The sequence below is a fragment of the Schistocerca gregaria genome, chromosome 7 (assembly GCF_023897955.1).
Source record: "Schistocerca gregaria isolate iqSchGreg1 chromosome 7, iqSchGreg1.2, whole genome shotgun sequence".
Lineage (NCBI taxonomy): Eukaryota > Metazoa > Arthropoda > Insecta > Orthoptera > Acrididae > Schistocerca > Schistocerca gregaria.
In genome coordinates this window covers 68,507,232-68,531,078 of record NC_064926.1, presented here as the reverse complement: position 1 = coordinate 68,531,078, position 23,847 = coordinate 68,507,232, and the positions used below count along the sequence as shown (strand labels likewise).

Below are 23,847 nucleotides of genomic sequence, written 5' to 3'. Positions count from 1 at the left end.
GAGGGCGGGTGTTGGGTGTTCTTTTATTAGTCTTTGCATTGAGTATTGTCATTGGCGGAAATAGGTGTTTCCCATTGGCGTTTCCTTTATTGATTGCCATTGGTGTAAATTGGTGAATAGGAAACTGAGCTGCGACTTCAGCGTAGCGTTGTTTACTAACTGCGTAGTATCGCCTAGGGAGCGTCAGACTCTGTGCACCCTCCGCTGCTGTAACCTACCGCACTCCCGTTGCTTTGCGAGAGCTGTCCTTCCACAAAGCTGTCTCAGCTGGCAGCCAAGACGCTGGTACCCGTCTTCTCTATTCGTATTGTCGGGTCGCTTGGCTATTTCTATAGCCTCTCTGATCTTCTTCCTCAAGCTAAACGGCTATTTCGTCGGTACGCGAGCCTCTCGAAATTCGATCTTCGTCCTGCACTGTTCCTGGTGTTCTGCCACCGCTGATTTGTTGTATTTTTTGAGATGAATATTCCTCTCGTGTTCAGATAACCTTGTGCTTATTGGACGCCCAGTCTCGGCTACATAAACCAGTCCACATTCACACCCTATTTCATACACTCCGGCGGCATGGAACTTGCAATTTTATCCTTCTTGGAGCCCAAAATGTCTTTTATTTTGTTGCCACTACGAAAAATCGGCTTAATACGTGCCCGACGGAGAATTTTGCCCAGATGTTCAGTGACCCCTTGTGCGTATGGTAGCAGGACGGTGTTCCGGGCTTCGTTCTGCATTTCCGTATTGCCCTCCTCCTTTTGCGCTATAGTTTTATGTTTCATCCTCGGGTCGTAGCCATTAGCTCCAAAAATGGACATGAGGTTCTGTAGTTCAGCTTTGAGACTGTGTTCATCGCTGATCCCGTAAGCCCTCTTAACGTTTGCAAGGCCGATTTACTTTGCTTAGGATGGTGGTGGGAGGATGCATGCAGGTACCTGTCCGTGTTCATGGTCTTTCTATAAACTCCGTGCCCAAGCTTTCCATCAAGATTATTGTAAGCTTCCATGTCGAGAAAGGGCAATACCCCGCTCTTTTCTATCTCCACGGTGTAGTGAATTTTGCTATTGTGTTAGCTGAGGTGTTGGTGGAAGTTCTGAAGCTCTTCTTCTCCGTGTGGCTAGATGACGAAGTTGTCGTCAACGTATCGTAGCCAGCATTCTGGGCGTAATGCTGCGGTGTGGAGGGCTGTTTCTTCGCACACTTGCTACCGTCCGTCTGTTCGAAGACATCCCATTTCGAACTTCAATAGGTGGTTGTCAGACAGTGGCGCACTAGCTCGCAGATACTGGTTGCCAGGCTTTCCGCTAAGATGTTCATGGTGTCCGTCACGTTTACTTTCGTGAATAAAGACTTCACGTCGAAACTGACCATGAGATCCGTACCCGAGACACGCGTTTCTTTCAAATGTGCTGCAAAGTCGGTGGAGTCCTTGGCGTATGAATCAGTGTGACTCACTAGCCGTCTAAGCTTCGGAGCCAATTCTTTTGCTAGTTTGTAGGTCGGTGAATTAATACTACTCACTATCGCCCGTAAAGGAAAGGCTTCTTTGTCGACCTTTGTTACACCATATATTTTTGGTGCCTGCTTAACTTGTGGAATAAGTCTTCGGGTCGTGTCAGAATTCATTCCACTTTGCTTCAGCGCGTCGATTTCCTTATCTTGGCCGTCGGATCATTCTTTAAGATTATGGTAAATGGGTTCACTCAAAAGATCCTCATCCGCTTGTCATAATCTACCGTGTCCAACGCTACGGTGGCATTTCCCTTGTCCGCCTATATTACCACCACCTGAGAGTTGTTCTTCAGCTCCTTGATGGCATGACGTTCCTCCTTACTGATATTTTTGCTTCAGAGGTTTTGCGTGTGCCAAGACTCGTACTGTTTCTTGCCGGATCTTCTGTGTCTTTGGTTGTGGTAGATGACGAACCGAAGCCTCCACTGATTCGATGATGTCTTTTTCGGTACTAGTTTTCGTGCGATTACATAGTTCATCCCTCTAGCCAGAATTTGTGTGACTGCATCGCTCAAGGTGTAGCTGGAGAGGTTCACCACTATTCGTCGCTTGTCTAGAATCGGTCCTTCATCGGTTGTTTTCTGTTGCAATGTGTCGAACTTCATCATCTGATGGTACTTAAACTTGACCTTACAGCTCGTTGGTAGGTTTACGTTTAACGTATTCAGATAGTGTTTGCTGGACGGTTTGAAATTAAGCTATGTTCCGAGCACATCATTGTATAATCTAAAGCGCATCAACCTAAATCTAGCAGTATTGCGCATAAACACTGGCGCATTCGTGAGCTTCTTAAAGAAGGAAACACTCATTGGCACACCTTGCTGACACATTCAAAAAGAGGATGGAATGGCATTTAGACACTCCCAACGGACAACTACTGAACATTTCGAAACACTTCTACAGATGGTATGAATTTAGAAAAAAGACAATTTCAGACTGTCCATTTCTGCATCCCTCACATTTACAATCATAGGTTTGTACAATTCACAACACAGTCTGCAGACAATGAACCGTGACTCACCTAACTTTGAGGTTTCGTAAGCAGGAGTTTTAGAATAATTGCATAGCAAAGAAAACAAACATATAATTCCAAACTCTGTGGTTTTTAATTATTTTTAAGAAAAATTAACATGTTTTTCGAAAAACTACTTCAGCAGGGGCTGCACCTTTTATTCGTTAACATAAAGTAGTTTTTAGCAGCGAGGGATGTGACTCAACTCTCAGCTTTCTGCTTCAGTTGTATCAAACCTAGAGAAAGACACAGTTATCTGCATTTCAGGGCCTGGGAGCCTGCGAAAAGACATAGTAGCGGAAAGAATTTCCGCAATGTGTGGGAACAATAAGTCAGTGCCAACTAAGTTTTACAAGAGAAATGTTGTTTCGGGCTACACGCGTAAATGTAGCATGTCTCTTTCTGCTTCATTTTCGTTTATTTGCAGCATTCAGGTTGGCTGTACCTGATAAGCTACAAATTCAAGACCATATTCAATCTTTACACACACACACACACACACACACACACACACACACACACACACACACACAAACACACACACACACACACATACACATACACACTAGTCTTTCGCGTATAAGAGTTAAATTGGTTAGAAACATATTAATTAAATCATCCTTTATTCCCATTATTGCCATGAGATGTCATTGCAGCCGCCAATTACATATGGAACAGATAACGTCCATGCCATGTAAGGACTTTCGTAGTGTGCATCACTTAAGTCATTTCAGTTATATAGAACTTGATGACATCCATTTACCTAACATTCTCCTCAGAATTTTATGAATAATTGACCTTCGGTAATGGTAAAAGGGATACATCTCCCTGTGTTTTTTTTTTTTTTTTTTCCTCATCAGTCTACTGGCTGGTTTGATGCGGCCCGTCACGAATTCCTTTCCTGTGCCAACCTCTTCATCTCAGAGTAGAACTTGCAACCTACGTCCTCAATTATTTGCTTGACGTATTCCAATCTCTGTCTTCCTCTACAGTTTTTGCCCTCTACAGCTCCCTCTAGTACCATGGAAGTCATTTCCTCATGTCTTATCAGATGTCCTATCATCCTGTCCCTTCTCCTTATCAGTGTTTTCCACATATTCCTTTCCTCTCCGATTCTGCGTAGAACCTCCTCATTCCTTACCTTATCAGTCCACCTAATTTTCAACATTCGTCTATAGCACCACATCTCAAATGCTTCGATTCTCTTCTGTTCCGGTTTTCCCACAGTCCATATTTCATGTACTCCAGACGTACATCCTCAGAAATTTCTTCCTCAAAGTAAGACCGGTATTTGATATTAGTAGATTTCTCTTGGCCGGAAATGCCTTTTTTCCCATAGCGAGTCTGCTTTTGATGTTCTCCTTGCTTCGTACATCATTGGTTATTTTCCTGCCTAGGTAGCAGAATTCCTTAACTTCATTGACTTCGTGACCATCAATCCTGATGTTAAGTTTCTCGCTGTTCTCATTTCTACTACTTCTCATTACCTTCGTCTTTCTCCGAATTACTCTTAAACCATACTGTGTACTCATTAGACTGTTCATTCCGTTCAGCAGATCATTTAATTCTTCTTCACTTTCACTCAGGATAGCAATGTCATCAGCGAATCGTATCATTGATATCCTTTCAACTTGTATTTTAATTCCACTCCTGAACCTTTCTTTTATTTCCATCATTGCTTCCTCGATGTACAGATTGAAGAGTAGGAGCGAAAGGCTACAGCCTTGTCTTACTCCCTTCTTAATGCGAGCACTTCGTTCTAGATCGTCCACTCTTATTATTCCCTCTTGGTTGTTGTGCATATTGTATATGACCCGTCTCTCCCTATAGCTTACCCCTACTTTTTTCAGAATCTTGAACAGCTTGCACCATTTTATATTGTTGAACGCTTTTTCCAGGTCGACAAATCCTATGAACGTGTCTTGATTTTTCTTTAGCCTTGCTTCCATTATTAGCCGTAACGTTAGAATTGCCTCTCTCGTGCCTTTACTTTTCCTAAAGCCAAACTGATCGTCACCTAGCTCATTCTCAATTTTCTTTTCCATTCTTCTGTATATTATTCTTGTAAGCAGCTTCGATGCATAAGCTGTTAAGCTGATTGTGCCATAATTCTCGCACTCGTCAGCTCTTGCCGTCTTCGGAATTCTGTGAATGATGCTTTTCCGAAAGTCCGATGGTATGTCGCCAGACTCATATATTCTACACACCAACGTGAATAGTCGTTTTGTTGCCACTTCCCCTAGTGATTTTAGAAATTCTGATGGAATGTTATATATCCCTTCTGCATTATTTGACCATAAGTCCTCCAAAGCTCTTTTAAATTCCGATTCTAATACTGGATCCCCTATCTCTTCTAAATCGACTTCTGTTTCTTCTTCTATCACATCAGACAAATCTTCACTCTCATAGAGGCTTTCAGTGTATTCTTTCCACCTATCTGCTCTCTCTTCTGCATTTAACAGTGGATCCTCGTTGCACTCTTAATGTTACCACCGTTTTTTTTAATGTCACCAAAGGTTGTTTTGACTTTCCTGTAGGCTGAGTCTGTCGTTCCGACAATCATATCTTTTGCGATGTTTTCACATTTTTCCTGCAGCCATTTCGTTTTAGCTTCCCTGCACTTCCTATTTATTTCATTCCTCAGCGACTTGTATTTCTGTATTCCTGATTTTCCCGGAACATGATTGTACTTCCTCCTTTCATCAATCAACTGAAGTATTTCTTCTGTTACCGATGATTTCTTCGCAACTACCTTCTGTGTACTTATGTTTTCCTTCCCAACTTCTGTGATGGCCGTTTTTAGAGACGTCCATTCCTCTTCAACTGTGTTGCCTACTGCGCTATTCCTTATTGCTGTATCTATAGCGTTAGAGAACTTCCCTGTTATGAAGTCATTATCATTCGATTTTAGTCTTTCAAGCTAGGGTACTGGGTGATAAAAGCTGGCTTCACTATTTTAACCGTGAAACAAGAGAGCATCAATGAAGTTCCTCCAAAAATGTTCATCGACTCCAAAAATGTTCAAGACGATGCCATCAACAAGCAAAGTCATCCTCACAGTGTTCTGGGATGTTTAAGGTCTGGTACATTTGGGATTAATGCTTTAGGAGTTTTTATATATAAATTCGGCGGTACTGTGTTTCAACATGCCTTAATTTCAAATATAGTGATAGGAAAATTTTGAATTCAAACCCTTAGTGAGTGATAGCAGATTCTTATGCCAATGAATACAGCACGTGGGAGAGTGACTGAAATGCGGTTCAGGTACAGAACAGTGGTCTAACAGTTAAGGAATCGACGAGACGCTGTTGTCTCACAGAAACAAGAAAATTGAGACATTGCATTTGAAGTTTTCGTATTATGTTCATTCCAGACTGCTGTGTTTCTACGCACGCCAGGCTGGAGATTTACCAGTCAGCAATAATATTTTAAAAGACTGTTAGGAAGTTTCTGAGGCGCACTGCCTGTTAAGTTATAACAAAAATATGTACTGTTTTATTCTCAGCAGTATGTCGTTTCCTTTAAAGACGAAATGAATTGGAAGCTAAACTAAATTGAACTCCTCCCGAACAGGCCATGGAAGACCAACGGTACCGAACGGCGGCCGTGTCATCCTCAACCAACAGGTGTCGCTGGATGCGGATATGGAGGGGCATTTGGTCAGCACGCCGCTATCACGGCCGTATGCCAGTTTCTGAGACCGGAGCCACTACTTCTCAATCGTGTAGCTCCTCAGTTTACCTCACAAGGGCTGAATGCACCCCGCTTGCCAACAGCTCTCGGCAGAACGGATGGTCTCCCATCCAGCTCGACAAATCTTAACTTCAGCGATCTCACAGGAACCAGTGTTACCACTGCGGCAAGGCCGTTGGCGACGTGGAAGCTAGATTACTTACTGGCATCGAGATAGCTAGGACATTAGATCAAAAACAGTCGGCATATGCCTTTCCAAAATCATAACACTACTACGATCAAACGATGAGTTAGGGACTTGAAAGAGTCCAAGAGAGCGACAATATGTTGTTGGTAGGAACGAGTAGTGCAACTATTTTAGCGACTTAGTCTGTATCATAACGATAGACTATTTATCGAAAGGATGAGGGATGGTGCCTAGTTATTGTTGTACAACAGAGAAATTCAAAAGCCCATCCAAATGTACCGGTTAGCGTTTGCGTTGTTTCCGTAAATCAGGTAACGTTAGTGTTGGGGAGTCTTCCTGAAAATATCCACTGTCGAAATCACAGTCCAATATCTGAAAATTCTACGTTGTTCGCCATCTATAATTACGTCAAAGGAACGTTAAATCTAAGTTTTCCATTATTTATATTCTGTTCTTCGCATCTTGACTAACTTATTGGACGTCAAACAGCACAAAGAAACATTTTACACTGTTCGTACGTGGAAAACAGTGCCTCTTAAAACTATGAATGCTGATGCTTAGGCTACACCCCTACGTATCTGTCGCACAGGTATGGTGAAAGACAAAATCGTGATTTACAAGAGTCTGGATTTGCAGTCACGTTGTCTTTGTCTTCGCAAGACGTTTGAACAACGTTATTAAATACTATTGTTTCGGAGAGTTAATCCTGCTGAGTAGTCAGTTGAGTTTTCTTACTTCCGTTGGAGGTACCCATATGTGGCTGACGGACGGCTTAAGGCTCCAAGACCGACTAAAATTCACGTTCGTGATCTTTTTCAATGCCGTTGCAATTGTCCGAGATAAAATACCTGGAAGCGCATATAAATTCTGCGAAACTGATATAATTAAATTAGTGATTAATAACTGCCATGGACAACTCACAAATAGATAAAAATATTTTTGGGTGGTGACTCCCGTGAAGATGATCCATGACTGAAATCGGTTGATATTTGAGTTTAAAATGAAAGCAGCTGATGGTCAGACTCGCATTATATGCAAATAGATAAGAATAAAATCATACTAATAACAACTCGCAGAGACTCAGTTAAGCTGTGATTTCCCCTGGGGCATTCAGCGAATAGAACGGAAAGACCCCCTTAATGTGTGATACAATAAAAGATACCCTTTTCCGAACACCTCGTGGTGGATCGAAGAGTATTATGGAGACATTCTGGAGATTATGTGCAGTTTCTGACGTGTTCACCAGTATGCAGTTCAAGTCTAACGCGGGGTTCACCGGATCGGCTAATCACGGATTTTGATGAGTCTTAGGCGTGTTATAGAGGGAGCAGTCCTAAATACTTGGCTAACAGCTTTTCTTGTGACAGCTGTTGTTTTCCAAAAACATCGATGTTGAACTCTGATGCGTACCTCCTGTATCCGGAACGTTAGATATGTAACGCCTAGCAAGCGTACAGCAGCGGTTAACGTTCGTGGCCACCATGTTGGTGGTTCGGGTTAATATCCTACCCACATAATTATTTTTTCAGTTGCAATTCTGCCACTCTAATTTCATTAAAATATTGATCATTACATCACACTTTGTTCGAAAATATATTACGTTTAATACAGAATATATTGCGTCTATTATATTGTCCATAATGATAATTCGTCTTTTGGCCAAGAGAGGCTGTAATGCGCTGGATATCGCATTTCCAATTGCAATGGAATTAGTGGAAGTCGTGCAAGGATGAGTATTTGTCAGAACGTGCAAATAGTGAAGCAATCTTTCGGTGTATCTGGTGGCGTTAGTTGAGTTCGCCCTTCGATAGTGCATGACACTCCTCTACTTCTCATAAATTTTCTTTTGGTCGCCCTTCTGTAGAAACGCTTTCTTCTTCCTTTCCTCTACTCTTTTGGCACACAACATTGATGACGCGTTGCGAACAGCTGGTGCTGGCGACAAATGTCACAGACAACGAATGGTGAGGTCACGTCTAGGAAACGCACGAAGCGAACGTTATCCAAATATTTGGAATCTTAACTACGAAGTACAAACGGAATTCACATTTTGAAAAATTATGCTTTACTAATTCATTTGTATATGAATTTACTACGGTGAAAGTAACTGTTTTTTAATAATTGCACGTGACATATACTATTTAGTGATATTATATATGGTTAAAAAAAGAGCACTCCGTCGTCAGGCCACGAGTGGCCTACCGGGACCATCCGACAGCCGTGTCATCCTCAGTGGAGGATGCGGATAGGAGGCACGTTTAGTCAGCACACCGCTATCCCGGTCGTTAGTATTCTTGACCGAAGCCGCTACTAATCGGTCGAGTAGCTCCTCAATTGGCATCACGAGGCTGAGTGCACCCCGAAAAATGGCAACAGCGCATGGCGGTCCGGATGGGCACCCATCCAAGTGCCGACCACGCCCGACAGCGCTTAACTGCGGTGATCTCACGGGAACCGGTGTAGCCACTGCGGCAAGGCCGTTGCCCCGAAAATGAAAAAGAAAGGAAATAAAATAAAATATACAGGCAGGATCTGAACCCGAGCCGCCAACTCGGTACTCGCGATCTTAGCCAATGCGCTATGCACGCTGGGTGGCTCATGTGTAACGTTCACCACAAAACTTCATAGATTTTCTCGAAAACTAGTGGCCGTCGCATGAAAAGCCGCTAGCCAGGTATTCAGGACAGGACCTTCTGCAACATACGCAAGACTAATCAAAATCAGTGGTTAACAGGTCTGATAGTTCCCTTGTATTCGGGCCCCTTGTAAGAACATGTCTCTTTTTTTTTTTATAACGGTGGGCAGGATATCAGCTCTGGGTGGGACTGACAAGTAAACTAGAGTTGGAAAAATGAAGACTGGACTTAACAAGCAAACAAAACGGATTCTGAAGCTTGCTTAATTAACTTTTGCTTTCCAGCTCCTGACAGTACGGCTTCCCTTTTCAAAAGCATTCGTGTATGAGAGCATTCAGACGCAAGTACTGACACAACAATTAAACACCTGCTCGTAAGCACATGTTATATGTAATGCATGCGTAGAGGTGGATGCGGGTTTTCTAGACAAAACATATTTGATTGCTTTTGTGTTCCTGTTCTCTTCATTTGCCCCATTCGGACAGTTTAGTCAGTCAGTTGTTTCGTTCACTTGTTGATGCTCTCTGTGGGATTGAAAGAGGAATAAGGAAGAGCCAGATTACAGCTACATTGTTGAAGACGGTAGGAGAAAGGCGGAGATCCGCCCTCGAGATTAATATCCCCGCCGGACGTCGATCTGAGAGCTGGTCTTCAGGCGTGTACTCGCGAAACAACGGGCCGCGGTTGGCGTGAATGGCTTCACCAAATTAATACCAAACAAACAGTTTCTATGACACCAAAAGGAGCGGCCCGCAGCGCGTTTATATTAAAACCTCACTTGGGAGCCGTGTCTTGCAGCGGAAGTACCTTGCCCAGCAGTTTTCATTCCAACCGTGTTTCGCATTACCGCAGCCCCCAATTGCGGCATTATTCGGTCGGACGCGAGCAAACCTTTATGCGGAGAGCTGGAAATATGCAAAGCCGCGGCAACGCCCCCACAATGGGGAGCCCAGCGGGCCAACAATGGCGGCGACAACTTGTTAATCAGCTATCTGGCGCTCGCGAGAGCGCGCGAGCTGCTGGCACGGCAGTGCGTGATGAATTGTGAAAAATTGCCTTGTTATTCCGGCGCGGCGACAAAAGTCCGCGCGCTTAAATCGCATTCTCGAAACTCGCCTCCGTTAATGAAGGGCCGCCCGGACGTGAGTGATAAGCGTCATAAAACAAGAGAGGGGCTCCGCCGGGACCCGAGGACAAAAAACACGGCCGCTAGCCCGCAGTCGCGGACATCGCCGCCTTCCAACAGGTGGCAAATGAGCGCCCAGCGCCCACTGACAGCCATCACGGGCTGCGAATGTAACGCGCTTTGTTTACGGCGACCCAGGGCGCCCGTGAACCTGCTGCACAGACAGCTGAATGCGTTATCTACCCGTACTCTTCAGCGCCTGACAACCACCACAGACAGCACGGCGAGATTTCCGCATCGGCCTCTCCGTCACAGCGACATATCTGAGTGAAGTTACCGGCACTTGGGAATGGACAAGTGGTCTGTTCTAGCGGCATGAGCAACAATGTTATCGGAGGTCGCTCGTCATATTAAATCTGCCACAGTTAACATTAAGACACACCACAGTAGTGAGCTTAAAGCCGTCGGCACACGGACCGTACATCCGAACGTTGAGCGTGCAGAGTTTCTGACGTCACGGCATGGAATAGCACGCCCGGGAGTCTTTCCGAATGTGCAGAGCAATATCTGGCATGTGAGATATTCTGAGCGTGCGTCTGAGCGTTGACCAATGAGATGGCACAACGCCACCTACGTCACAAGCACGCTGTCTCCCTTAAGTGCAGAGATGTGAGGCGCCATATTGGCATTCATTTCAAGCTTATACATATATATATATATGCTGTTCCGAGCACCAGCAAATTGAGAATCACTGCAAAACCCGTTGTTATCTGAGTGATTCGTTCCAATAAAAGAATGAGAACCATCATATTCGTGGCAAAAGAATTATTTTATCTTGCGTATTATGAGAGTAGGCTAATTGAAGGCAGCGACACACTGAAGATCCACCCAAAACGCATTGTTCTTGGTACAATGTGTTATAATTAAATTTCAATTAGTAAAATATCTACGATTAAGGTTTTTAGCAAGAGGTCAGAGACTATGAAAAGATACAAGAGGTGTGATGTTGGTTTAACATGCAGGCCGAGTTGGGTCAGAGGGTTAACTGCCCTCTGTAGTAATTAAACTGAGTGAACAGCTCAACGAACAACCTGAACGGGTGTCGTGGGACGTCCGCCACGAACATACACAACGAGCAATATAGAACAAAATGAGGTAAAACAAAAACGAAACGAGAAAAGCGTAATGAGTAGCGTCGCTGTCCGACAATGAGTTTTTTGCGGGGGCGGTGGTTCGGGTCCTGACACAACCGATTTTTTTCCTAACATTCGCGTTTTTATTATGTTCTGATAATTTATTATTAGTTTAATATAAGTATAGACTATAATATTTGATGTTATGTAAATACAAGTTAACCCTTATTTGACGGGCGACTTTGTTCGATTGGCTTAATCTAAAGGACAGCTTACGCTACTTGTATAAAGTAATTTTGTCTTTCTTCTTTTATGCTTCGTAATTCACATGTTGCAAAGATTCTACATCTGAGTAGGAACAGTGATCAAGTTAGACTGAACTTGGGGTTTTACTAAAATGTGGGAAGGATGAAATAATGTTTATTTTATGCAGGGAAGTATTCCAAATTTGTAACACACTGTGTGTAACGGAACTTTTATGAGCCTGTGTCCTTATTGACTGGACATGGTACTTTCCTTTTCGTGGACTATGGAAGAAATGTGCGTTTTAATAGAGCCAACGTGAGAATTTTACGCGCAACCGTTGAGTAAACAGTGTGATTAACGAACTAGAAACATCCCTCAACTGTCGCTGGAGTGCGTTGCGATCGCGTATACCACGTTGGGGTCAACGTACCGTATGAACATGTCGCATCGTTCCTGAGCGTTCAGCAGCACGTTGAAATCGGCACGCTCAAGGGTAACGTTCGGCAGCAAGGTTGCCGACGGCTTAAGACCGTACATTCGGACGTCGCGCTGAGCGTGCCGAGTTCTGGCGTCACAGCGTGGGAAACGCACGATGGTGAGTCTTTCCGAACATGTAGAGCAGCACCACGCATTACAGACATTCTGGACGTGCGTTTCAAGGTAGAGCAACGAGATCGAAGAAAGAATGTCGCCTACGTCAAACGCACGCCACCTATTTTCAGTACTGAGTTGGGGGACGCCATATTGGCTTTCAGTTGAATCCTAATTTGGTGGTTTTAAAGAATAACTTACGGCCTGTATTGTTTCAAAGCACCAGGAAATTGAGGATCTCTAGGAAAACCGTCGTTCAAACGGTTCAAATGGCTCTGAGTATTATGGCACTTAACATCAGAGGTAATCAGTACTCTAGACCTGCCCGAGGCAGGATTAGAACCTGCGACCGTAGCGGCCGCGCTGTTCCAAACTGAAGCGGCTAGAACCGCTCGGCCACATCGGCCGGCAAAACCGTCGTTCACTGGTACCATTTGTTGCAATAAAGGACGGGAAATTCACGAATTGTAATTTTGTTGTTATGAAAAGGTGCATCCAAAACACATTCTTCTTGGTACAGTTTGTTAATAATTAAATATCATTTAATAACGACTGTGCGATGAAAGCCTTCAGGAAATAGTAAGATACTGTACAAGAGAAGATCTTATCTTACAGAAGTCCAGTGTAGCGTAATGAGCATAAAAGCTTAGTTTCGAAGTGAGTGATATTGTATAGCTGGTTCGTGTTTTACTTTATCCAACCTATTTTTTTACTCACTTTGGGGCCCACAGCCTTTCTGCATTCGTAGCAGGAGTTCCTGTCCAATCACTGAAGTTTAGCGCTGTCGAGCTTGGCTTGGCTAGCAATTGGATAGATCACCGTCCGAGTCTACCGAATGCTGTTGGGAACCGCGTTGCACTCAGGCTTTGTGAGGTCAATTGTGGAATTACGTGATTGAGAAGTAGCGGCACATGTGGCGAAAACTGCCAGTGGCCGGGAAAGCGGTGTGCTGACCACATGCGTCCGGTGACGCCCTAGGGATGAGGGTACACGGCGGCCGGTCGGTATCGTTGCGCCTTCAACGCCTGTACACGCCGTTTTCGTTTGCATGCTTTTCCTCGTTTTCCTTTTTCTAACAGACTCTGAGACTTTCTTCCTAATTTAATGGAACTATATTTCATAGCATTCGATGTTATGTAAATATAATTGCGGTCTCTCTCAGGAGTTTGTTTGCTCGGTTGGCTTTGTGTACAAGAGAGCACTACTTGCAATAACAGACACTACTGGCCATTAAAATTGCTACACCACAAAAATGTGCTACAGACGCGAAATTTAACCGACAGTAAGAAGATGCTGTGATATGCAAATGATTATCTTTTGCTGGCAGGGTCGGCCGAGCTGTTCTACGCGCTACAGTCTGGAACCGCGCAACCGCTACGGTCGCAAGTTCGAATCCTGCCTCAGGCATGGATGTGTGTGATGTCCTTAGGTTGGTTAGGTTTTAGTAGTTCTAAGTTCTAGGGGACTGATGACCTCAGAAGTTAAGTCCCATAGTGCTCAGAGACATTTGAACCAGAGCATTCATACAAGGTTGGCGCCAGTGGCGACACCTACAACGTGCTGACATGAGGAAAGTTTCCAACCGATTTCTCATACACAAACAGCAGCTGACTGGCGTTGCCTGGTGAAACGTTGTTATGATGCCTCGTGTAAGGAGGAGAAATGCCTACCAACATGTTTCCGACTTTGATAAAGGTCGGATTGAAGCCTATTGTGATTGAGGTTTATCGTATCGCTACAATGCTGCTCGCTTTGGTCGAGATCCAATGACTGTTAGCATAATATGGAAACGGTGGGTTCCGGGGGGATAATATGGAACGCCGTGCTGGATCCCAACGGCCTTGTATCACTAGCAGTCGAGATGACAGGCATCTTATCTGCATGGCTGTAATGGATCGTGCAGCCACGTCTCGATACCTGAGTTAAGAGATGGGGACGCTCTGCAAGACAACAAACATCTGCACGAACAGTTCGACGACGTTTGCAGTAGCATAGACTATCAGCTCGGAGGCCATGGCTGCAGTGAGCCTTGACGCTGCATTACAGACAGGAGCGCCTGCGATTATGTACTCAACGACAAACCAAGGCGCACAGATGGCAAAATGTCATTTTTTCGGATGAATCCAGGTTCTGTTGACAGCATCATGATGGTCGCATCCATGTTTGGCGACATCGCGGTGAACGCACATATGAAGCGTGTAATCGTCATCGCCATACTGGCGTATCACCCGGCGTAATGGTATGGGGTGCCAATAGTTAAACGTCTCGGTCACCTCTTGTTCGCATTGAAGGCACTTTTAACAGTGGACGTTACATTTCAGATGTGTTACGACCCATGGCTCTACGCTTCATTCGATCTCTGCGAAACCCTACATTTCAGCAGGATAATGCACGGCCGCATGTTGCAGGTCCTGTACGGGCCTTTTTGGATACAGAAATGTTCGACTGCTGCCCTGGCCAGCAATTCTCCACATCTCTCACCAATTGAAAACGTCTGGTCAATGGTGGCCGAGCAACTGGCTCGTCGCAATACGCCAGTAACTACTCTTGATGAACTGTGGTATCGTGTTGAAGCTGCATGGGCAGCTGTACCTATACACGCCATCCAAGCTATGTTTGACTCAATGCCCAGGTTCATCAAGGCCGTTATTACGGCCAGCGGTGGTTGTTCTGGGTAGTAATTTCCCAGGATCTATGCACCCAAATTGCGTGAAAAAGTAATCACATGTCAGTTCTAGTATAATATATTCGTCCAATGAATACCCGTTTAGCATCTGAATATCTCCTTAGTGTACCAATTTTAATGGCTAGTAGTGTATTTTGCATTTTCTTCTTTAAAGTCTTCTACTTCGAATGTTCTAAAGATTGTGCTACTGAATGGAAACAGTGATCAAGTATAATGACCTTAGACGTTCCTAAAATGAGAGGTCGCTTAAATTATATTTATAGTAAATGTAAGAGTATTGCAAATCTGTATCGCACTATTTGTAATGAAAACTAGTTCACGTTCTTGCTGACTGGAGATGGAGCTTTCGTTTTGGTCCTACAATCTGTTCAGAGACGCTGAAGCTTTCATTAGTGCTCGCTGCAGACAGACTGTCAAATGAATAAGGAAGGAAAGATGCGTTTTAATAGAGCTACCGTTGGAATTTTACGTCTGTCCATTTCATAAGCAAACTGTATACAGTCGACAACTGCACTGGAGCGTGCTGCAATAGCATACATCACTCAGACGCACACGTATTTTAATCACTTGCCGGGGCTTTCTGAGCGTTCTGCAGTGCCATGGTAGTCAAGTCAGAGTGTTGCATACTGTGTGGCGCAGCTCGCGACACCGCGGGTTAAGCATGCAGTCACAGTCCCGCCAACAAGGACCGTGAGGCGCCGTCTCCAAAGGACAACTGCCAGCGGGTTGATCACAGTGTCTTCAGTCTCTTTGGCCAGGTTTTGGCGAAAAAGATGCCACTCCGCTTCTGTGCTTAGATATTGCCCCCGCGTTGCGTCTTTTGCTTTTAAAACTACTCCGAATGTATGTGAACGAGCTGTACAGTATTGGTGAGTACCGTACACTCGTTCCTCAGTTACTAGAAGAACAAGACAAGTTTTACGAAAATCTGGAAATGAAAGAGAAACGTTCTGCACATACTCGAGCCGATTCGTGGTGACCTTGATAAGCAAGGTTAAAGCACCCCGAACTTCTTCAAACGAATTCATCAGTACTTATGTACATATGTCAATTAATCTTCAATCACTATCATTCAGTATATGTGTGGAAGACAAACAAAAATTTTAGAATAAGATACTCTGAACATCTGAAGCGCTGAAAAGTGGAAACACATACTTCACATTTGCAAACCACCTTATGTAACAGAACCACCGCCGTATTGGAATAATAAGGCTATCGAGAAGAAATGACAATTCATAGACAGCCAACGACCACTTTAAACATTCCGAATGAGTTACAAAACAGTAACTTTGATCATTTCATTGACATACTCCACCTTTCTCTCCTGAACGTTTAATTTTTGGAGGTTGTAATCCATGCATAAAATTTACTATTTGACCGTCTTGCAGATGATATGTGGCTTTAAATATAGATATGAGTGTAATCGCTACACAGTGAAATAACATGCATCAACAATAGAGAGTAACTTCCAGTTAATTATTATTAAATTCTTAGTAACTTCCAGTTAATTATTATTAAATTCTTAAGTTGTTAGAAACTTTTGGTTCGCAGGAAAGTGTCGATTTGAGATCATACATTCCGTGACATATCCTTTTCATTATACTTCTAGTCTTTAGGACACCACGAAGTCTTCCTTTCTTGTACAAAGCTTGTAAGCGTTTCATAGGCTACGATCTGCGTATGGGAACGTCGCACGATTAAAGAAATGTGAATTCCTCCCAGTCTTATCTGCAAGCTCAAGCATTGAGATCGGTTGCACTGAAGCCGCTCACATACTGACCTACTAATTTATAGAGATCGACTGTCTGTAGCCGATGTCTATCGTCGGTTGTATTCCTCGACGCCAAAGTCACCATAGCCTAAAGGAGGGGCAATCAGCAGTATGGCATTATTGATAACTACATGTATGGTTTCAGGAGGCGACTGGACGAGAACAACAGTGCATACAGGAAATTAGGTACATCAGTGGACAGGGCTTCTCTCGTAATACGCGCCGTGGCGTAACTGTAGTAAGATACAGGCGTTTCAGAACTAGAAAAACCATCCCCTCCATATTGTCACATCGAATTAGTAGGCGCCTGCAGATAGGTAACCCAATGAATATGTTTTGAAAGCGATTTTTCGTCTTCCCCGTTGCAGCAACAGCGAGTGCAATGAAGTATATGCACGTTCTTACGTTTGTCGGGTCACAAACGGTGCTCATGTTTAGCACCTATAATGAGAGTTAAGAATTTGAACAGGTGAAACCCACTGATATGTGTCTCCTTCTGTATGTGTTGTATCTTTCATTCAGTCGCCTTCTGAAATCCAGAACAACACCACAGCCTGGTGTTGATACGTCTAATGAAGTACGTGCACCACGACTTCAGAGAATGTTAAGTCTTAATTTCATATTCTGTAGCTTTTATAAGACTGACTTAGATAACAATCGCGTCTTCTTAATTCAGCTTGGTTCACCCTACTAGTGAGACACCCAGGAACAGAGGTAGAAGAGAAATATTACAATCTCTACTTTCTTTCCATACTATTTTTCGGGAAGTGGGTTATGGTAACAGAGTGATCTGCAGCGTGGTCTGGGTCCTGTGTTAAGTCAGAAGATCAAAGTTTGCTCCAGAGTTGGAAATATCAACTAATGTGAATACGATATGTTATATGTGGCGGCAGACCTATCTGCAGCATAACGGAGGTCTGAGATAGGTTGAAAGAAGTCAGTTTGAAAGTTGGTGAAGCCATGTCTTCAGAACAGGTTTTATTCAAGTTATCATACCCACTTATTATAAGCACATTAGATATCGATGAGTGGTTTGTACATACTACTTTGACGACGGCAGAGGAGAGACATGGGTAGATGAAATATTTACGCTAATTTACAACTTCGACGAAGTTTGGGCACAGAAGAAGATGTTCCACAGTCAGTCAGCTACATATGTCACCACATCTCTCCTACAGTGTGAAATGAACCGTGATTTATTTTCAAAGAATATTCTTAAGAATTAACTTTATTTACTAGCGATTCATCAAGAACATTAACACATTAAATCACACTATGTAAGCGTGGAAGTAGTTCCAGGGAGTAACTGATGAAATCATAACCAAATTCCTTGTGACAAATGGGATTTTTATTCACTTTAATAGTACCTAAAACATTTTTGTAAAAGAAACAGAGCCGGCCGCGGTGGTCTAGCGGTTAAGGCGCTCAGTCCGGAACCGCGCGACTGCTACGGTCGCAGGTTCGAATCCTGCCTCGGGCATGGATGTGTGTGGTGTCCTTAGGTTAGTTAAGTTTAAGTAGTTCTAAGTTCTAGGGGACTGATGACCACAGCAGTTAAGTCCCATAGTGCTGAGAGCCATTTTTTAAAAAGAAACAGATTTAAAATTATAATCAGAAAGCACCCTCTATAGATCAAAGTTACAATTTATTCAGAGGCAGACAGAAACGAGTTTCGACTGTATGAGCTTTCGGGCAGAGAAACTTGCCGCTCCCTTTTGACACGACCGCTCACAACAGCCTCTGAGAGACTACTCTGGTGCAAATCTGTAGCACACCAGATGACTTTAAACTAAGAGTTTTAACAATTTACACAAGCACATAAACTATGCAGCCCCCGTAGGAGGGATGGAAATGGTACAAAACAGTAACAATTAAAATATTAACCTTGCCACCGAAGGTGCAACTTGATTTCAACTTCCAAGAAAAGTCTTACGGTGAAACGGTGGCAACTTTATATACTAAAACGATCATTTAAATAAAAGCCCATAAAATGCAACCTTATATAAAATTCTACAAGGTTGGCCAAACAACAGTTAAGATGCTTTACAGTACACAGATACTGCCTCTCAAGATCATAGGCAATAATATCAAATTTTCCAAACATATTTCAGGTATTAGACCGTTACACTCCAAGCAATAAATTCGTTAACACACCAAATCCGACAAAAATGACAGAGGCAGCTACTAACGCACGGTAGGGAGATTACCGAACAACCCGAACCGCAGGTTGCTCTAACGCGCCCCTACCCCACAAGGGAAAAACGGACCACTCAATTTGTAAACAACCACCTTCCCGTGGATGGGCAAACGGAGAAGAATGGTAGGACGACCCCAAAGCAAAACGGCTGGTGACCACACCATGAAAACAAGTAGGATTTAACTAGAGTAAATCAAGCTTGCACCGGCCAGACTGATGTCGTGGGTTGACTCCTGTTGCTCTCGTGTCGACCGCGACGTCACTACCCCTCGCTAAACGCTGCAGCCCACTGGACTCACGTGGCGATCTCACTTGAGCCGACGCTCAAGACGGACAAGTCATCTTGTGTCTCAGTGCGCGACCGACCAAACGATCGATCCAACCGCCAATGACCATTGCCTGAGCAAACTTTTAGCAGACTGGCGGCCTAACGCGCAGACTCAGAAGCAGGAACTAAGCCCCGACAGGGCGACCACTCGCTGAGTTCTCTTACTGGCGGAGTGGATAGACTCTCACTTTGCCGGCTTTAAAGGTTGATCCGAACGACGGACAGACAGACAGACACTAACTACCTTGCAAATGCGGATGAGTGACAGACTAGCAAGATGGGGACGAGAGACTGACCCAGACTGACCGACTGGCGAGCTCATAGTGCTCCTTAAATGCACGTGAACAGGCAACCTTTCCCCTTTCCCACCAGAGGCAGACACCAAAGCTGCGATTGCCACAGCGGCGCCACCGCCAGAAACGGAGGACGACTGCTTCACAGTATACGCTGCGACACGCTCTTCAAAACAGCAATTTTTACCACAGCTCATGAAAGCTCGTCACAAAGTGTGTTATCTCCTCGACTAAATCCACTTGTGAGCATGGCACGTAATGAATGCGTCAGTTCCACACTATATATTCATCTTCAATGCGATCTGTTCTTCCCGACGGTGGACGATTTGGCGAAGCCTTCGGCTGTAGAAATCGCCATTTTCGATGTTCAGGAAACGATCGTCCTAATAAAACAACCAGTCGTCAGTCTGGAAATACCTCGCACACAGTGATTTATTTATTTATTTAACCTGAGGACAGAGTGAGAAATCACTGGGTGCCACCTCGGAAGAATAGGGATAGGGGCGGCGGGGAACGTAGGCTAAATCTGGTATTCCAGAAAACCAGCATGCGCAACTGTTACCGGTGCAGAATGGGATGGGGTGTTGTTTCTCTTATCATGGAGCAATACTGCCCCTCCCCATGCCTCCCACCCCCCTTCGACAGGTTATCGTGACGCTTCCTCTCAACACTATGCTCCTGTGACATTTTGCCCCTTACGAGCATAATCTGTTAGCACCTCAGCATGCCAGAAACAAAAGACAGCGGTTAGGACTTGTTTTGGAAGTGGTGAATTTCCACTGTTTGCTTTGCTGCTTAGTCAGGGCGTCGTAGTGATACACCTGGAACTCGTTCATGGTGACAAGATGGCTAGAGAAGTAATCTCTACTGTGCAGACTCAGCTGCAACATTTCCGATGTTGTGTCGTTTCGGCCGACTGTTTCAGTGGGCATGAGCAGACGTGGTACTCGGCGGGTCACGACATTGGTCATGTGGGAAATGTCGCGCAGTCACTGAAATCTGATTCGTGATTGGTTTCCACTCGTTCCACTGTCTCCTAGATTGTCATACCTTGATCTATGAATAACAAGGCCTCTACTAGCGATTCCCTTTTTCCTTACAAAGAGGTGGTCTGCCGTATTGTTCTTCCTCATTCACATTTGCTTCAACACGTTGGAAAGGTGTCTATCATACGACGAAGCAGTGCTGCGGTTGACTTCTACGAACTCAGATGATCTGCTGCAGCACTGTAGCCTGTAAGTGAAGAAAACAGATCAACACAGTCAACACGCTGCGCCGTTATGCTTTCGCTTCTGTAGTGGCGTCATACGTTTCTGTAGTGCGGGCATTTCAGTCCGTACCAGGACAGCAGGCATGTGCAGCAAACAAACAAGATATTAATTGCGTAATTTTAGGATTACTTCCTGTTGACTTCATACTTCACAGGTTATTGAGGATTTGTGGTTGGCAAATCTTAAGAGTAGTCCGTCTCTTATTCTCTTTTGTGTGTGTGACGAATTCTGGATCTTCTAGGAACCATTCCCTTCGTACTTGATTCGACTAGCTTCCGGCTTTAGCATCCAGCAGCACCGCCGGCTTTGTACGTAAAAACCATACGTATGAACTGAGAGTGGTGATGGTGTGGTTGTACAGCGCAGCCAGATGGAAAACTGCACAGCGCAACACAATTAAAGAATCATTTTTTCAAAACCTCGTCATTGTTTCCCACTGTGACACGTAAGTTTGAAATCTGGCTCACAGGTGCCTGCATGCTTCTCCTGTAATGATACAAAAGGCATGGCACCCTGTGACGTCACACTCTGGCTCGGTGACGCTCGAAACAGCAAGGTGTCAACATATGCAACCAAAAAAAAAAAAAAAGAGCCGCATTTCTTAAGTTCCTGTGGCCTGTAAGGTGGGTTAATGCTGCCACATTGGGGCCAAGTTTCACTACAATTCAGTCGAACGCCACCGTAGACGTGTCACGTGATGGGAAGGTTGTCACACCAGCTTTCAGCCACATTTCAGCCCTTGTTTTGACGTCTCTGCAGTGGAGGCCAGAACACCGATACCAAGCGTTGAAATCACAGGAATTTCTTCTGCGTAGTCGAGGACAGCGTTTCAGACACACCATCGCTCAGAATCGACACGAAAAGGTCTCAAGGTGACATAAATAACGCCAGGGAAACCACCCCCCCCCCCTTCCTTTGGGTGTTGATTCCCACACATTTCGCGCTTAAACCGACAGTTCGCAGTGCAGCAGGCCGACTTTCGTCACTGATGCCACCCCCTGGACGTTTCAAGCCTACTCTGAGGACGCTGTGGGGCTGCAGTGCCATTCAACGTGATCTAACCCCATTCAGATTGTAGCGCGGTGACAGTTTTTGCTCTGATGTACAGGACGGAGCCATTGGGGACAGTTAAAAACCATACGACGAAATTTGGACGCGATACGAAGGTGCAAAGGACGTTTATGATTTACCAGCCCCCCTGTTATTAGTCTTCCTGTGGCGTGATCACCGGGACGTACAACAAGAAGATAAGCGTGAATAAAAGGTCAAAGGTTCTCTCTGAGACTCCCCAGTTCAGCAAGCCTCAGTGCCACCACGCATCTTCGTGTGCACTTTAAAAACGTCCATGTCACAAACTTTGACACCAGTTTCGTCTCGTGGCTGTTCTAATGCTCGAGGTTAGTCATACCTTTCGACACTCCTTAGGTGGGATTTGCACTACAGCATTTCCGTTGGTAGTGCTGTTAGTGTCATGACTTTCCGCTAGGTGCCGGTACTGGCACAAAGACGTAGGACGACGCGGACCCCATGAACCAATAATGACATGCGTCGTGAACGGCACACGTTAACGTGATCTGCTTGACCAGCATGTCATCCCTGCTCTACGATAGAGGGATGCTTCGTACTCAACTGTTTGGATGTAAGATAGAGTCCCGCCTGAGATTGTTTATAAGGTCACTCGGTTACACCGGAAATTATTTAGAGAAAACCAAGTCACCGGCCGATCGTTTCAGACTGTCTGGCCGCGAAGATTAACCGATTTTAGCCCCTGTGATTTCTGTTTGTCGGTTCACCTGAAAGACCGGGTTCCATCTACGGGATACTAACATACTTTGTATATTGAAGACGGGCATAGAGACGGAGGTAGAAAATATCCTACCTTACATGTTTCGTGGAGCAATAGAGGAATATCTAATGCGGTTGACTCAGTCGTGGATGCAGTGAGCAACATTTGTGGCCCGGAACGTAAAAAATGGCTCTGAGCACTATGGGACTCAACTTCTGAGGTCATCAGTCCACTAGAACTTAGAACTACTTAAACCTAACTAACCTAACGACATCAGACACATCCATGCCCGAGGCAGGGTTCGAACCTGCGACCGTAGCAGTCGCGTGGTTCCGGACTGCGCGCCTAGAACCGCTAGACCACCGCGGCCGGCCCGGAACGTAAAAATGGTACACAATTAACAGATGTTACCCCTCTCATGTCAATGTGAAAATGTGTTCCTATGAATGCTTTCTTTGTTATTTCTTTTCCGGTCTATCCGAAAAATGTTGCCACGAAGTTTCATTGTCCTACAATCAGTCTTTTTCATGGGGCCCTCTCAAGTAGCGAAAGTTTAATTGTAATCATCCTGTACACAGGGTAATTTTTAAACAACATGTCTTACTGAGCGCGAAATTGACGTGCTTAATGTCAATTGATGCTTGTCACAACCACAGTATATACTCTAGTCGTTCAAATGTCATAGACCTATCATTCACCTAAAACACAACACTCAAAATCGTTGACTGTTGAAGGTAAAATGGCTCCGAAGGAACCGAACTTTGATTTCTCGGTGGGGAAGTGATGACAAGCGCCCTTTTTTTTAGTCCCTGAATAAAGATACAGTGTGTCATTTAGACTGAATACTTAGAAAAGCGCAGCACTGTGACTGAATGCTATTTGGTAATTTCCTGATCACCTTACATTTTGAACTGAAACGAAAGTAGTCAACATCAACGAGGAAATGAGCGTTCTTTCAAGAGGGCGGTGCCACTGCTTACTCATCCGTGCTCGAAATGGATTATTCGCCAAATACGTCTTTTATTGTTATCTCATTTACCAATCGGCATCGCTGAGGACATTTTTCGTTGAACGAACAAGTTTGTTGTGCTCTAGAAGGGAGTAAGAGAAGGGAGAGAAGTATAGGACAGCGGATTGTATCGGACAGGATAGCGGTAACGGTAAGACATGTCGCACCTTGCAGCATGTATTCATGAACGAGAACTCTCCATTTTGAATTAAAATGACAGTGCGTTTCAGAGCGGTAACATGTTACCTGTTTATGTGAGATTTTCGGTGCACGAACTTAGTTTTGGGGTGTTGTATTTTTTGTTTGCAAAAGTGTGTAACATTACATTTTAGTTGTATTTTTAGATAAAATATATCGTTCTCTAGCTCAAGTAATAACA

General features: G+C 44.4%; 1 pseudogene; it reads right to left on the bottom strand.

The window, feature by feature from the left end:
• Positions 1-8,762: 8,762 nt before the first annotated feature.
• LOC126282607 (5S ribosomal RNA) lies at positions 8,763-8,880 on the bottom strand (annotated as a pseudogene).
• Positions 8,881-23,847: the final 14,967 nt, after the last annotated feature.